Here is a 12,297-nt window from a genome sequence, read left to right on the forward strand (position 1 = left end):
AAAGAAGGATTTCCCCTGAAGATCTCAGAACACGGGCAGGCTTGTAAGGGAGAATACGGTCTTTTGGAGCTCCATCAGATGAGTGTTTTATTGCACACTTGTTACCGGGCACTCACGAATTTTCGTGGCTCCCTCTCATGTAGTTGTCTGCCTCCTCTGTGTCTCCTGCCACTTCTAGCCTTCTTCATGCGACAGAAAAACACCCCAGTACAACTTATTTTTTTGAGACAGAACTTGCTGCTATCTCCTGCTGTGCGCAGGAGAAGCAATGCGATCAAAAAATGGGCCACTGAATAGGCCACATGCATGTTGTTTAGTACTTCCTTTCCCTTGAGAATGAGGAACTAATGAGGGGGAAACATGGGTGGAGAAGCAACAGTAAGGAAACACGATTTTCCCTAGTGTGATGATATCCTCAGATAACCTGGACTTGAGCTGTGTAAGGCTTTATAGGTCATAACCAGCACTTTTAATTGCGCCCAGAAACAGACCAGAATTTAGTGGAGCTGTTTTAACAGGGGAGTTGTGTGCTGCCTGTAACTAGACCTAGTCAACGTTCTGGCTGCATCTCTTTGAACCAGTTGAAGTTTCCAAACACTCTTTAAAGGTAGCCCCTTGTAGAGCATTGAAATAGTTTTAAGATACACATACACACACACACACACCAGAGAAGGGAATTTCAGCATGCAACCTTGTGCAATGCTATGGCATTGCTACAACAAAAATCACCATAGCAGATGCCTGATGCACTTGCTTCCCGGGTCAGAGTGAAAGTAGCACGGAAGCTGGCACTGGCGCACTGAAGGGCAACTGGTGATAAGCTAGGAGCCAGCCAGCTGGCCTTTTCTTCCCAAGGGCAGGTTCAGCTCGAGAAAGGGGTTAAAAAGATTGGGGAAAGCTCTGCTTTTCAGTCAAGGACGTCGGGAAAAGTTCTCTATCGCAGAGGCATGAGGAGCGAGGCCCAGCTGCCTTCCAAAGAATGTGCAAAGTCTCTTGAGCTCACACGGAGAGTGAAGCAGGCAGCAAAATACAGAGGCAGCTGGAGAGAGGTTTGCTTGCGCAGGGTGATGAGGACTCAAGAGGAGGTTAGGAGGTGATCCATTTGGAATGCAGAATCCAAAGTCCTGGAGTCAGGGCTTTTGTGGGGTGGTTGAAGTTGAGGAAGAAGCACGCACAGGCTAACTTCAGGAATTCCAGCAGCAGTTTCTGTTCCACTGCTTCCACAAAGTTTGTAGTCCCTGCAACCGTAGTCCCTGTTGAAAATCTGGGGAGGGATGGCTTTGGGGTTGCCGGACCTAGCCCTCATTTCTTCTTGCAGGTCATTATCCTGGGAGATTTCCACTAGGTTGTATTCAAGGCGTTTTCCATCCAAGATCCTGATCACTTCACTCTGCTGGGATTTGATCTCCCTCAAGCCGGTCACTGAGGTACAATGTATTGTGAAGCAGGCCCTGGTGCCCTATACCAGCCACTCCCTCTCTTCTGCTACCACCAAAGGGATGCAGGGGAGGAGTATCTCCTAAAAGAAGATAATGTGCGCATCATCCCTTCAAAGAAGATTAGGAAGGGTGACCATATGGAAAGGAGGACAGGGCTCCTGTATCATTAACAGTGGTATTGAAAGGGGAATTTTAGCAGGTGTCGTTGGTATGCGTGCAGCACCTGGTGAAATTCCCTCTTCATCATAACAGTTAAAGCTGCAGCAGACCTGCCCTCTTATATATCTGGTCACTCTAGTTTAGCTCCTGCAGCTTTAACTTTTGTGATGAAGAGGGAATTTCACCAGGTGCTGCATGCGTACAAATAACACCTACTGAAATTTCCTTTTCTATACAAGTGTAAAAGATACAGGAGCCCTGTCCTCCTTTTCATATGGGCACCCTACAATTTAGGGGCATGGGCCATCCAACCAACCGAGTATTGGTTTTGGGAATGGGAGAACCAGGTTCTCAGTCATTAATCTCAACAAGCCTTAAGCCAAAAGACCAAATGGTCCATCTTACATGGCTTTGAGGGATGGGTGTATTGTAGCTTGCCTTGAGATAGGATAGGGGAGAAATATAAGCAAGTTCTCATCTCATGAATCTGTATCTTGGGATGATAACAAATCATCTTGAAGAGCCTGAAGGCTCAGTCTTCGTTTTTACTAGTATAGGATTGTAAAGGACCCTATACTATCCTGTATCCCAGGATACAGGATAGGATTCTGACCAGGATAGGGTTGCACTGTAAATAGAGCCCTGACTGATCCCTTGATTAGTCCAAAGTTGGACAAAGCTGATGTTGTTTGAGCCATCACTGTCAAAATGTAGATATGGGACTTGGGTGTGTGCAGGGACCCTCTATCAAGAGCCTCTTGGAGTTGCTCTTCCTCAGGGCCATTGTCAAAGGAAGTCATGGCTGGCCACCTGCTGAGGGCCCACTCACAAGGAAGGGGCTCACTGACATTAGCCCCCCAGGAGTTGCTCCTCCTCTTCACCATTGAAACCTGTTTGTTCACCTGCCTCTTTACTTTGATCCAGGTAATGGTGGTGGTGGTGAGAAGAAGTAACAGTGGTTGCCACTACCTACTTGCTCACTGGCAAGCAAGTTGTAGTAGCAATAAGAAAAAGGAAGTGGAGCATTAACAGATGGTGATCATAGTGGTAAGAAAGTAGACCAGGCTATCCAACTTTTGGGGGTCAGTGGACACATTTGGAATTTTGAGAGTGTCATAGGCACTTTCACAAAATGGCTGCCCTGGTGAGCATGGTGGATCACAGAACACTCACTTGCCTGAAGGCAAGCCAGTGAGACTACGGCCAGATCTACACCAAGCTGGATATAACACTATAGAAGTGGTTTGAAAACAGTATATGAAGTATGTCCTGGGCCCCAACGGTTGCTGGATGATATAAACCATTATAAAGCAGTAGTGCACAGATCCCGCCTAAAAGGAAAGTAACTTATTCAAGAACCTGAGTACAAGGGTAAGGTGGGGGACCTGCCCTCCAAAAGAGGGGTGTCTGTAAGCACGTTAGAGACTCTGGAGGTAGACTCAATGAGGGAGGGGGCATTGGGGGTGTCTTGACCAAGAGCCCCTAGAAACCCTTGGTGTGTGGGTTGGTGATTGGGTGTGGCCACGCACATATGTGTGCAGTCTTGTGTGATCAAGGCTTGGTAGGTGGATGTGGAACTGGGTGTTATGAGTGAGAGATTGCTAAAGGCGTTGAAAGCAAAGGCAGCACAGTGCTCTGAAGCAAGGACAATTAGCTGTGTACTATGGTACTATATTAGGAGCAGGCCCTTAAAATAAGTGTATACCTTGAAGAAAAGCATATTTGGCAACATTCGTGCTGATACATAGGATGATGGTAATGGCTGATATATAAATCCACAGCAGTAGAGTTAGCTAATAAGATGAAGCTACAGTTTGTTTCTGGTGATGATCTACACTACAGCTTTAAAGTGTTTTATAACAGTTTTTACAACGGTATATGGAGTGTGTGTCCTGGGCCCCAACAGTTGTCAAAACTGTTAGAAAGTGCTTTAAAGCAGTAGTGTAGATCCTGCCTGTGAATTCAGTGGCTATCCTGGGGGAAAGTAGCCTGGAATAGAAGTCAACAATGGGGATTGTGAGAACACATCCCTAGGATCCAAATCAGAAGATATCCCTAAGCACATGTTGGAAGTATGGCACAGAAGAGGCAGAAGGACACTTTTTGGCCACATTTATACAAGGATATCAATGAAAGCCACATGGCAAAGGTAAGTTAAAATGTTCTGGATCCATATGAAATATCTTGAAATGTGAAACAGCTGCTAGCCAAACAAGAATCACGAGAACAGCTGGAGCATCGTGACTACTCTACATAATTTGCGGTCTGGTTCTATCAGGCCCCATTTTTATTCAGTGGAGCTTACTCCCAAGTAAGTGTATATAGGACTGCAGTGCAATCCTATGCATGTCTGCTTAGCATTCATTGCTATAGTTTGATGGGACTTACTCTCAGGTAAGTGTGCATGTAATTGCAGCCTCAATTACGAATTTTAAAAATGAATTTATTTATGTATTCATTATATTTTAAATATATATTTATTCATTATATATTTTAAGTTCTCTGGGCAAAGTATGATTGGTGGCAAAACATATTTTGTTTTTAAAATATTTTTAAAAAAACAGCTTTGCCCAGCTTTGGAATTTTCAAGGGATTAGTTAGTGCTCTCTTTACAGAGCAATCCTACACACTTTCCTGGGAGCAAGTCCCATTGAATTTAATGGAGCTCACTTCTCAGTCAACATGCATAGGATTGTACTGTTGGGAGATCGGAATTTTGTTTTCCACTGATAGCCAGAAAGAGATAAATATAGTGAGCAACCCCTGGCTGCACAAGACATACCACAAGCAAGGAAGAAGATGTCATGATGGCCACCAACTTGGATGGCTTGAAGAAAGGGAAGTTGTTAGACAAATTCATGGAGGATATGGCGATCAATTGCTACTAGTCATGAAGGCTGCATGCAGTATCAGAGGCAGTGTTCCTCTCAACGCCAGATGTTGGAGAACACGTGTGGAGAATGCCATTGCACTTGTGTCTTGCTTGTTCGCTTTCCGTAGGCATCTGGGTGGCTACTGTGGGAACAGAATGGAAGAAACACTTTGTTCTGATCCTGCAGGGCTCTTTTTATGTTCCCATTCCACCCTTCACTCCACCCCATGCATAATCACTTTCTTCCTCCTACTCTAAAGATTAAAGCAAACAATGGAGCAAAGAAAATAAGAAGACAAAGGAGAGAGCGAAGCAAAGATTGGAGCAAAGAAAATAGGAAGACAAAGGAGAGAGCAAAAGAGTCAGGGTCAAGATAAGAGTTAAGGTCACTTGAGTTCCTCCCTGTAACAGCTTCTTTTATAGCTTAATTGAGGGGTTGAATCTCCCTTGCTAAAGTGGCAACCTCAGCCTTCAATGTTCAAATGAGCAGGTAAAGAGCTTAATGTGAATCCAACAACCGCTCCAGGGTAGCCAGATAGGAGGAGTGGAAGAACAAAGCCTAAAGTCTGCCCTGGCCCTACCGTTAGGGAGATAGCGGCAGCTGCCTCGCGCACCACTGTGCCCTACTCTTTTGCCAGTGGTAAAGAGGTTCAGCTTCAGAAGAAATAACCACACAGGTGGGTAGAAGTTTAAAGATTTTATTAACTAGCAGGCAAACTATGACAACTAAATATAAGATGTTATCAAGCAAAGCTGAGCAAGATAGCTTACGTCCCCGTTCTGTTGTCGGGAGCCCCAGGAAGACGACAACGGAGAGACTCCGGTTGACCAATTGCACAGCACCTCCGTGGTCCCAGTTTGTGCTGAAGCTCCAACCAAGTGGCACTTTTGGAGGGACTTTTCTATTCGGGTTCTCCTGTCACTGCATGCTGTTCTCCACAGCGCCTTAATTAATCACACCTGTTGTGATGGTCAAAATCTCAGCATCAAGATGATTAGACATTCTTTATCCCTCCCAAAAGATTAGCTAGAGTGAGTGGACAACAGCCAACTTAATGAATTAAGAGACCCTCCCGCATTCCAAATTCGTACCATCCTGAGTTGAAAGCTAACTTTGAAAAACAGAAGATCAAGCCAAGAAGCTTAAAGGCCTTTAACCCTTAGAGAGACCTGGTTCTGAAGGTCCAGGCATGAAAGAAGCAGTCATAGCATGTCACATCTGCCTCCTTGATATACAATATCTTCTGGTAAATTTCCTCTACACCTATGCCTAGCTGTTCCGTCCTTTCCTGGATAGCTTCATTTCACAAAGCAGGAAGGGACCATGCAAAACCGAGATTAAAAAATACACAAACATATTGACTTTGCATAACCCTTGTTCAGACGTCATTGAGCACTGTTAATCAACATGATTGCCTATTTGGGTGAACCTTGTATTGACAGCAGTATGGGAAGACAGTGTCCATGTCCAAGTCAAGTTTATTGTATTTAGCAACCAGCCATTATACAGTTTCACATCGATGTCTTAGATTCATTCATTCATCCCCTTGGCCTTTGTGCGCAAGAGCAAGGCCAGCACAAGAAATTTAGCAGTTCTAAAAGTTACATATTTATTAAAATCATTCAATAAAAAAACACAGCTTTTCAAGGGATGATCTTACCTTCATCTGAACTAGCAAAGGAAGGATATAAATTTCCCTAATGTCTGAATAGACTTTGCATTCTAAAATAAAATGAGTGACATCTTCTAAAGTAAAAAGGTTGCAAGGACAACCTCTGGCTTCCTTGGGGATACCCTGGAGGTGCCCCATACAGTCTGCCAAGGGGAGTACGTTTAACCTTGCCCAGGAAAAGGCTGTTCTCATCTTAACAGAGGGTAAATCAACCAGATATTTCAGAAGGTTAAGGAAAGAAGGGGAAAGGAAAGAAATAAGCACATATAGCTTATTTGATGCGCAACTTGTAATTTCAGCCATTTGAGACTGCATTTCAATATCTTTAAGATGTTGCAACAGTGCTGACTTTGTTCCATCATAACCCAGTGATAATAAAATATTTTGTTTCCAAGAGATATAGAGCCCATTTCCTCAACTGCAGTGAGTATAAATTCAGAAGCCTGTTTAAATATCACCTTTAACCCCAAAAACAAAGCTAATTTAAGGGCTTCAACTTTTACTGACACACTGTCATTTTTGTGGCTATGTTTTATAAAATGAAAGAAGACTGTACACTTAGAAAAGGCATAATTCTGTCCATTGAGATCAGGGCTGGTGTCCAAGGTAGGCACGGTCAGACACCTGCCCAGGGCCACAGAGGCCCACTGGCAAGAGCCCTCTAGAGTTGCTCCTCTTCTTCACCATGGCAACCTGCTTGTTCACCTGCCTCTTTCTCTGGTCCAGACCATGGTGTTGGTGAGAAGGAGGAGCAGAAGACATCACAGCCTACTTGCTCACTGGCTCTCTCTGCCTGTCAAGTAAATAAGTGATAAGAAAGAATAAGGAGCAATAGCCGCTGCTGACAATGGCAGTGAGAAAATAGACTCGCTGCCATTGAAAGAAGAGGAGGGCTACGGGCTGTTGAAAACCTGGAGTTGGCACTGCTTGCGATCAGTCGAGTGGCGAAGATTAGAAAACACTTCAGAATAAAAAAGATTCTTCAGACTTCTAACACGAGGGCTGCTCACCACATCGATGGTCCACGTTGCGTGGAGAGTCTCTCAGCATCATCAGGCAAGTGTTTTATAGCACACCCGTTACTGGCCACTCACAGACGTTCGCGGGTCCTTTTGACGACGCTGCCCCCCTCCCACGTGTCTCCGACTCCTTCTGCTCTTTTTTCTGTCAAAAAATAAAACCCAAAAAATTTTCCCCCTTTTTTTATACTATAATGAAACTTGTCTCTATCTCCTGCTGGGTGCAGGAGAAGCAGCGTGATAATTGGGCCACGGGCACATTGTTTACTTTCTCTTTCCTCCCCTGAGGAAGAGGAAGTAATGAGGCACAAAAGCGTGGGCGGAGAAGTGGCAGTAAGGAAATGTGATTTCCCCTCGTGTGATGACACTCTTGGTCCTGCTATGCTCATTATCTCAAGGTTAAGCCAAACCAATTATTAATAATTATTTCTTCATTTAGTACATTCCTAATCCGCCCACTAGCTAAGTCAGCCGAGGGCTCCGGTCCAAGATGCCCAACAGCCAGACTTCTGGCTATTCTCTTTTGAAAGATCCAGTGAGCCAAGAAGCAGAAGGGCAGGTTAATGGCAAGGCAGGCGAGGAGGGAGTGGCATCTCTGAGACTTCAGTCAGGTATTAATAGAGGAGCAAAGCGGAGCCCACAGCTTCAAAGCAGTCCAGCTGCTGCAGCAGGAGTAGCAGCCCACGTTGCCAACTCAGCTGCCCTGTGTGGTGCATCAGGTAAGAGAGGCGGGTTGCCTCACCTTTCCCTTCCTCGCATTCCCCTGCGGGGCTTAAATGCCATCAGGAGAAGGAAGAGCTACAGCCTAGAGTCAGGTACAGAGAGAATAGGGGCAGTGAGGTGTGAGTGGCTGGGCAGCTAGGGGGAGATTAGCTGTCATCTGAGGGTCACCGCTAAGTTGCCCCAATAGTATCCCCCTCTCAAATATTTGGCTTGTATTTTGTTTTGCCCCCACGCCAGCTGATTCCTCCCTCTTCTGCACAGACAGTGCAGAGCTCCTTATAAACGCTAAACAATGTTTAGAAGGTATATGACATGTCCGTATAGAGGGTAGCCCTGAATTCCTCTTGGGAAAGTGCAAGGGGACCATTTCAAGCATTTCTCTGCCTAGGCTAGCAGCCCCGCAGGGCCATTGCTAGGCCTCAGCCCCAGCCCAAAATCAATTTCCCTGGGTTGTGGATCTATTCCATGGAGCTCTGAGTGTCCTTTGGTGAACGTCCCCCCCTCCCTCAACCTAATTGGCATGCAGGGGGCAATTTCCAAGGGGTGTGAGTGCTGCTGGGGAAGGAAGGGTGAACTCTCCCTTTCCCACGTACAGCAAACCCCCTCCCCACCGCCCCCACCAAATCGCCCCCTACATAGCAATTAGACAAAACGTTTCCCACTGGTTTGGGCAGATCAGGCTCAAGATGCAAATGACCTGAAGCACTTGTTTTATTTAAGATGATTTGGATGAGAAATTCATTGGCTGTCTGTGCCTCCCATGAAATTTAAATAAATCCTCGCAATGATTTCCACATTTGTATATATAGATATAAATTAGTAGATGAAAAATTTAGTCCTATGGGTGTAGACCCCCGAATCTTTTCTGTACCCGGAAACACCCCTGCAGCCCAGGTACTAAGAGCAAGAAACAGGGGTGCTTCCAGATGAGGCTTTTATCTTGCAATCTCCTGGCCTCATTCACAGAACTTAATTAGGGGGTCCAGATGTCCTCGTCATCTACTTGCAATAGGGTGACCACATGAAATGGAGGACAGGGCTCCTGTATATTTAACAGTTGTATTGAAAAGAGAATTTCAGCAGGTGTCATTTGTATGTATGGAGAACCTGGTGAAATTTCCTCTTCATCACACCAGTTAAAGCTGCAGGTGCCCTGCCCTCTTTTAAATCTGGTCACTCTAGTATAGCTCCTGCAGCTTTAACTGTTGTGATGAAGAGGAAATTCCACCAGGTTCCCCATATGTACAAATGACACCTGCTGAAATTCCCTTCTCTATGCAACTCTTAAAGATGCAGGAACCCTGTTCTCCTTTTCATATGGTCACCCTAACTTGTAACCCTCCCATGTTTTCCCACCATTTCTTCCAAGTCTTCTTTTCACGAAACAAAATCCATTAAAGAATAAAAAGATGGAATAGCTGTACAATGTCTTTGGGCTGGTAGCACTGGAAGCTGTTCATCTGAAAACAGCTTCCTGAGCCCAGCCTCACCTAAGCAGGGAGCAGGGTTATCCTTCACTATGGTCAGAGGTATCACTCAAAATGAAGAAGCTAGAGAAGGTGAGGATGGATGATGATGGATGGATTTAATTGCTATGCAGCCTGCCAACCCCAAAATAAAAATGCTCAAGGCAGCTAACAATAAAACCCAAATGAACAAAATCTTAATTAAAATATAGCATAAAAGCAAATATATTTAAAACGCAGCAGAAAGGGCAATAAACAGCAGCCAATTAAAAAGCCCTTTTGCAACAGACCAGCTTACCTGCGAAAAGGCCTGCCTGAATAAGATCCTGTTGGCCCCAAAGGAAAGGTTGCACACTGAGTATGGATGTGGGAAATTGAAGTTCAAATCTCCAGATGGCTAGGAATCAAAGTGCCTCAGGGAATCACTCAGCCAACTTTCACAAAAGGGTTGAGTAAAATACATCTCTGAGCAACTTGTTGGCAAGGTAAGAAGATGGCACTGCAACAAGTACATTACTATTCTTGTTGTGTGGTTGCAATGTAATTACTCCAATTCTGAAAGCAATGAGATAGTAAATAACTGAAGTTAGTTGTTAACTGTCAACTACATCAGCATAAATGAGTAACCACCCAGTGTGAGAAAGAAGGCATATGTAACCAGTGTGTAAGGGCAGCTCCTTAGAGAAATCCCCGTTAGCACGGCTGTTCCCCAAAGAGAAGGTTGTTTTCCACAACAGTATATTAACAGTATATGTAGACAAGGATACATCTATGGTACATGCATAAAGATGCCATTTTAACTGTCATGGCTTCCACAAAGACTTCCGGTAATTGTGGTTTCATGAGGGTAGCTGAGAATTCTGTTAGATACACCCAGCCCTGACACAGAAGTACAGTTCACCTTGTTCCCTGAGGAGAAGGAATAATTTAAAATCTTTTCTATTTCTGCTTGGGGGACATCCAAAATGTTTAGAAGGTATATTATATATGTCTCCATTCCAAAACATAGTTAAACTAACAGTAGCAATAGCCCTGTTGAGAAGTTGTCTTAAACCACAGCAGGGCCAATAGCAAATTACTCAATTAAGATGGTAGTGATTTATATTCAAATCTTTTGTTAATTAACATCTGGATTTACAAATTGATGTCATAAGCATCCTGCTTTTCCGCAGCTTAGTTCCCAGGTAGGTCACAGAGCAAAAAACAAGACTGCCGTGGTGGTCCAGAATGTTGAAAAATAAACAAACTGTAAATCCCAGGTGGGCAACTTGTTGATTTCACTACAACTTCCATCATGCCTCACCTTTGGTTATGCAGGCTATGGCTGATAGGAGTTGTAGGCCAAAACATCTGGAAGGTCACATGTTGCCCCACTCCTGCTGTGAATGGAGATTTTCGGTATTTGAGCTCCAAGTCTAACAGAGGATTTAATTTAAACTAGCTGATATACCCAGTGTTGCCATTTTCCAACGAGGGTAACATCTGTAAACTCTCAAGATGTACAATATGCTACAATCCAGCAGGACCTCCTAGTGCAGCTTTCCCCAACCTGGTCCCCTCCGGATCTGCTGGGTTACAACTCCCATCAACCCCCAACCCAGAAGGGGGGGAAGGAACTTACAGCCTAGCTGCACCTGTGGATCCTGAACCTGTTTTTGTTTCTGTCCCTGCCCACTAAGTGCTTAAGGCGAGATTGCCAGAGGCAGCACCTCTGTGGTCACCAGGGGCAACATGCCAAGGGAGGGGGCATAATGGTTCTCACTAGACATGGATAGAAAAAGCAAAGAATCTTATCTACACCCAGAAAAATGCTGCTTGAGAGAGAAAGGGGACAAAAGGAAATTACCAACTTCTCCTCCTCTAAGAAAGGAGCAGCTCGTCATAAACTTCCATCTTCTTCTGTCCCTAGCCTGGATTGATCTGTTGATCATAGGTGCATTACACAAGAAATCAATTTGCAGGAAGGTGCTATTAATTTGGCTGTGCAAATAGCCCTTACAGAAAATTAATCTGCTCCCAGTAGGCTGGAACTTGCTGAGAGAGGAAAAATACTGGATGACTTTATGCTAAAACAGGTGAAGGAGTTGGCACAGCACCCTACCCAACCAGAGAATGAAGTCTCTTTTTCTAAAGCTGAGAAGGGAGAGCAGAAAGATAGTTAACTCACTGTTTCAGTGAGTTAAAGATATTCTAGAAGACATGAAACTGATAAAATCATTCCTTTATGAATCCCATGAGCTAACCACACTAATTGAGCTAACCACACTAATTGAGTTGTCAAATTAATCAGAAATATCAGTGGTTGATCTAGCATAGGAACTACAAATACTCAAGATGTGCTCACTAAGAATACAATCTCTCTTAAAAAGGAAACTGCTTTTATCTCTAAAGATAAAAGGAAAAACAAGCCAGTTAAGGCAAAGAAGAGTAAGAATATCAAGAATTTAAGCTAGGTCAAAAAGACAGCATATCAGTAAATGAATTATTATAACCTATTTAGATTACTAGAGGGGAACTCAAGAAGAGTAACAAAAGCCCCCAGGTGCAAAGGGAAGGGCAGAACTCTGAGAGGGCATAAGGCCCTCACATAAGCTCAGTATCTCTCCAAATCCCCCAGTGTAATGGGTAACAAGGAAATGATGGTGCAGGACCCATGGTCCAATGTCCTAAAAGAAAATAGTATTAGGGAATTAAAAAAAAACCCACTGCCACAGTAGATTCAAACTATAGTGGCAATTGGGATTTACAATTAATACGCAACACTCTGGTGTTTTGCAGTTACCCAAAACAGAGGAGATGCTTTCCCAGAATGAATGCAAAACTCATCTAATCAATGAGGTGCATCAGACAAGTGCTTTATTGCATGCTTGCTACTGCCCACTTACGGATGTGTGCGCATCCTTTAGACTACAACATCCTCCTCCCATGCGCCTCCTGCTTCTTCCA

At 44.2% G+C, this 12,297-nt stretch overlaps 1 pseudogene; it reads right to left on the minus strand.

Annotated features, from left to right (window-relative positions):
• Positions 1-1,086: 1,086 nt before the first annotated feature.
• On the minus strand, positions 1,087-6,137 carry LOC134395448 (SH3 domain-binding glutamic acid-rich-like protein 3; annotated as a pseudogene).
• Positions 6,138-12,297: the final 6,160 nt, after the last annotated feature.

The sequence above is a fragment of the Elgaria multicarinata genome, chromosome 3 (assembly GCF_023053635.1).
Source record: "Elgaria multicarinata webbii isolate HBS135686 ecotype San Diego chromosome 3, rElgMul1.1.pri, whole genome shotgun sequence".
NCBI lineage: Eukaryota > Metazoa > Chordata > Lepidosauria > Squamata > Anguidae > Elgaria > Elgaria multicarinata.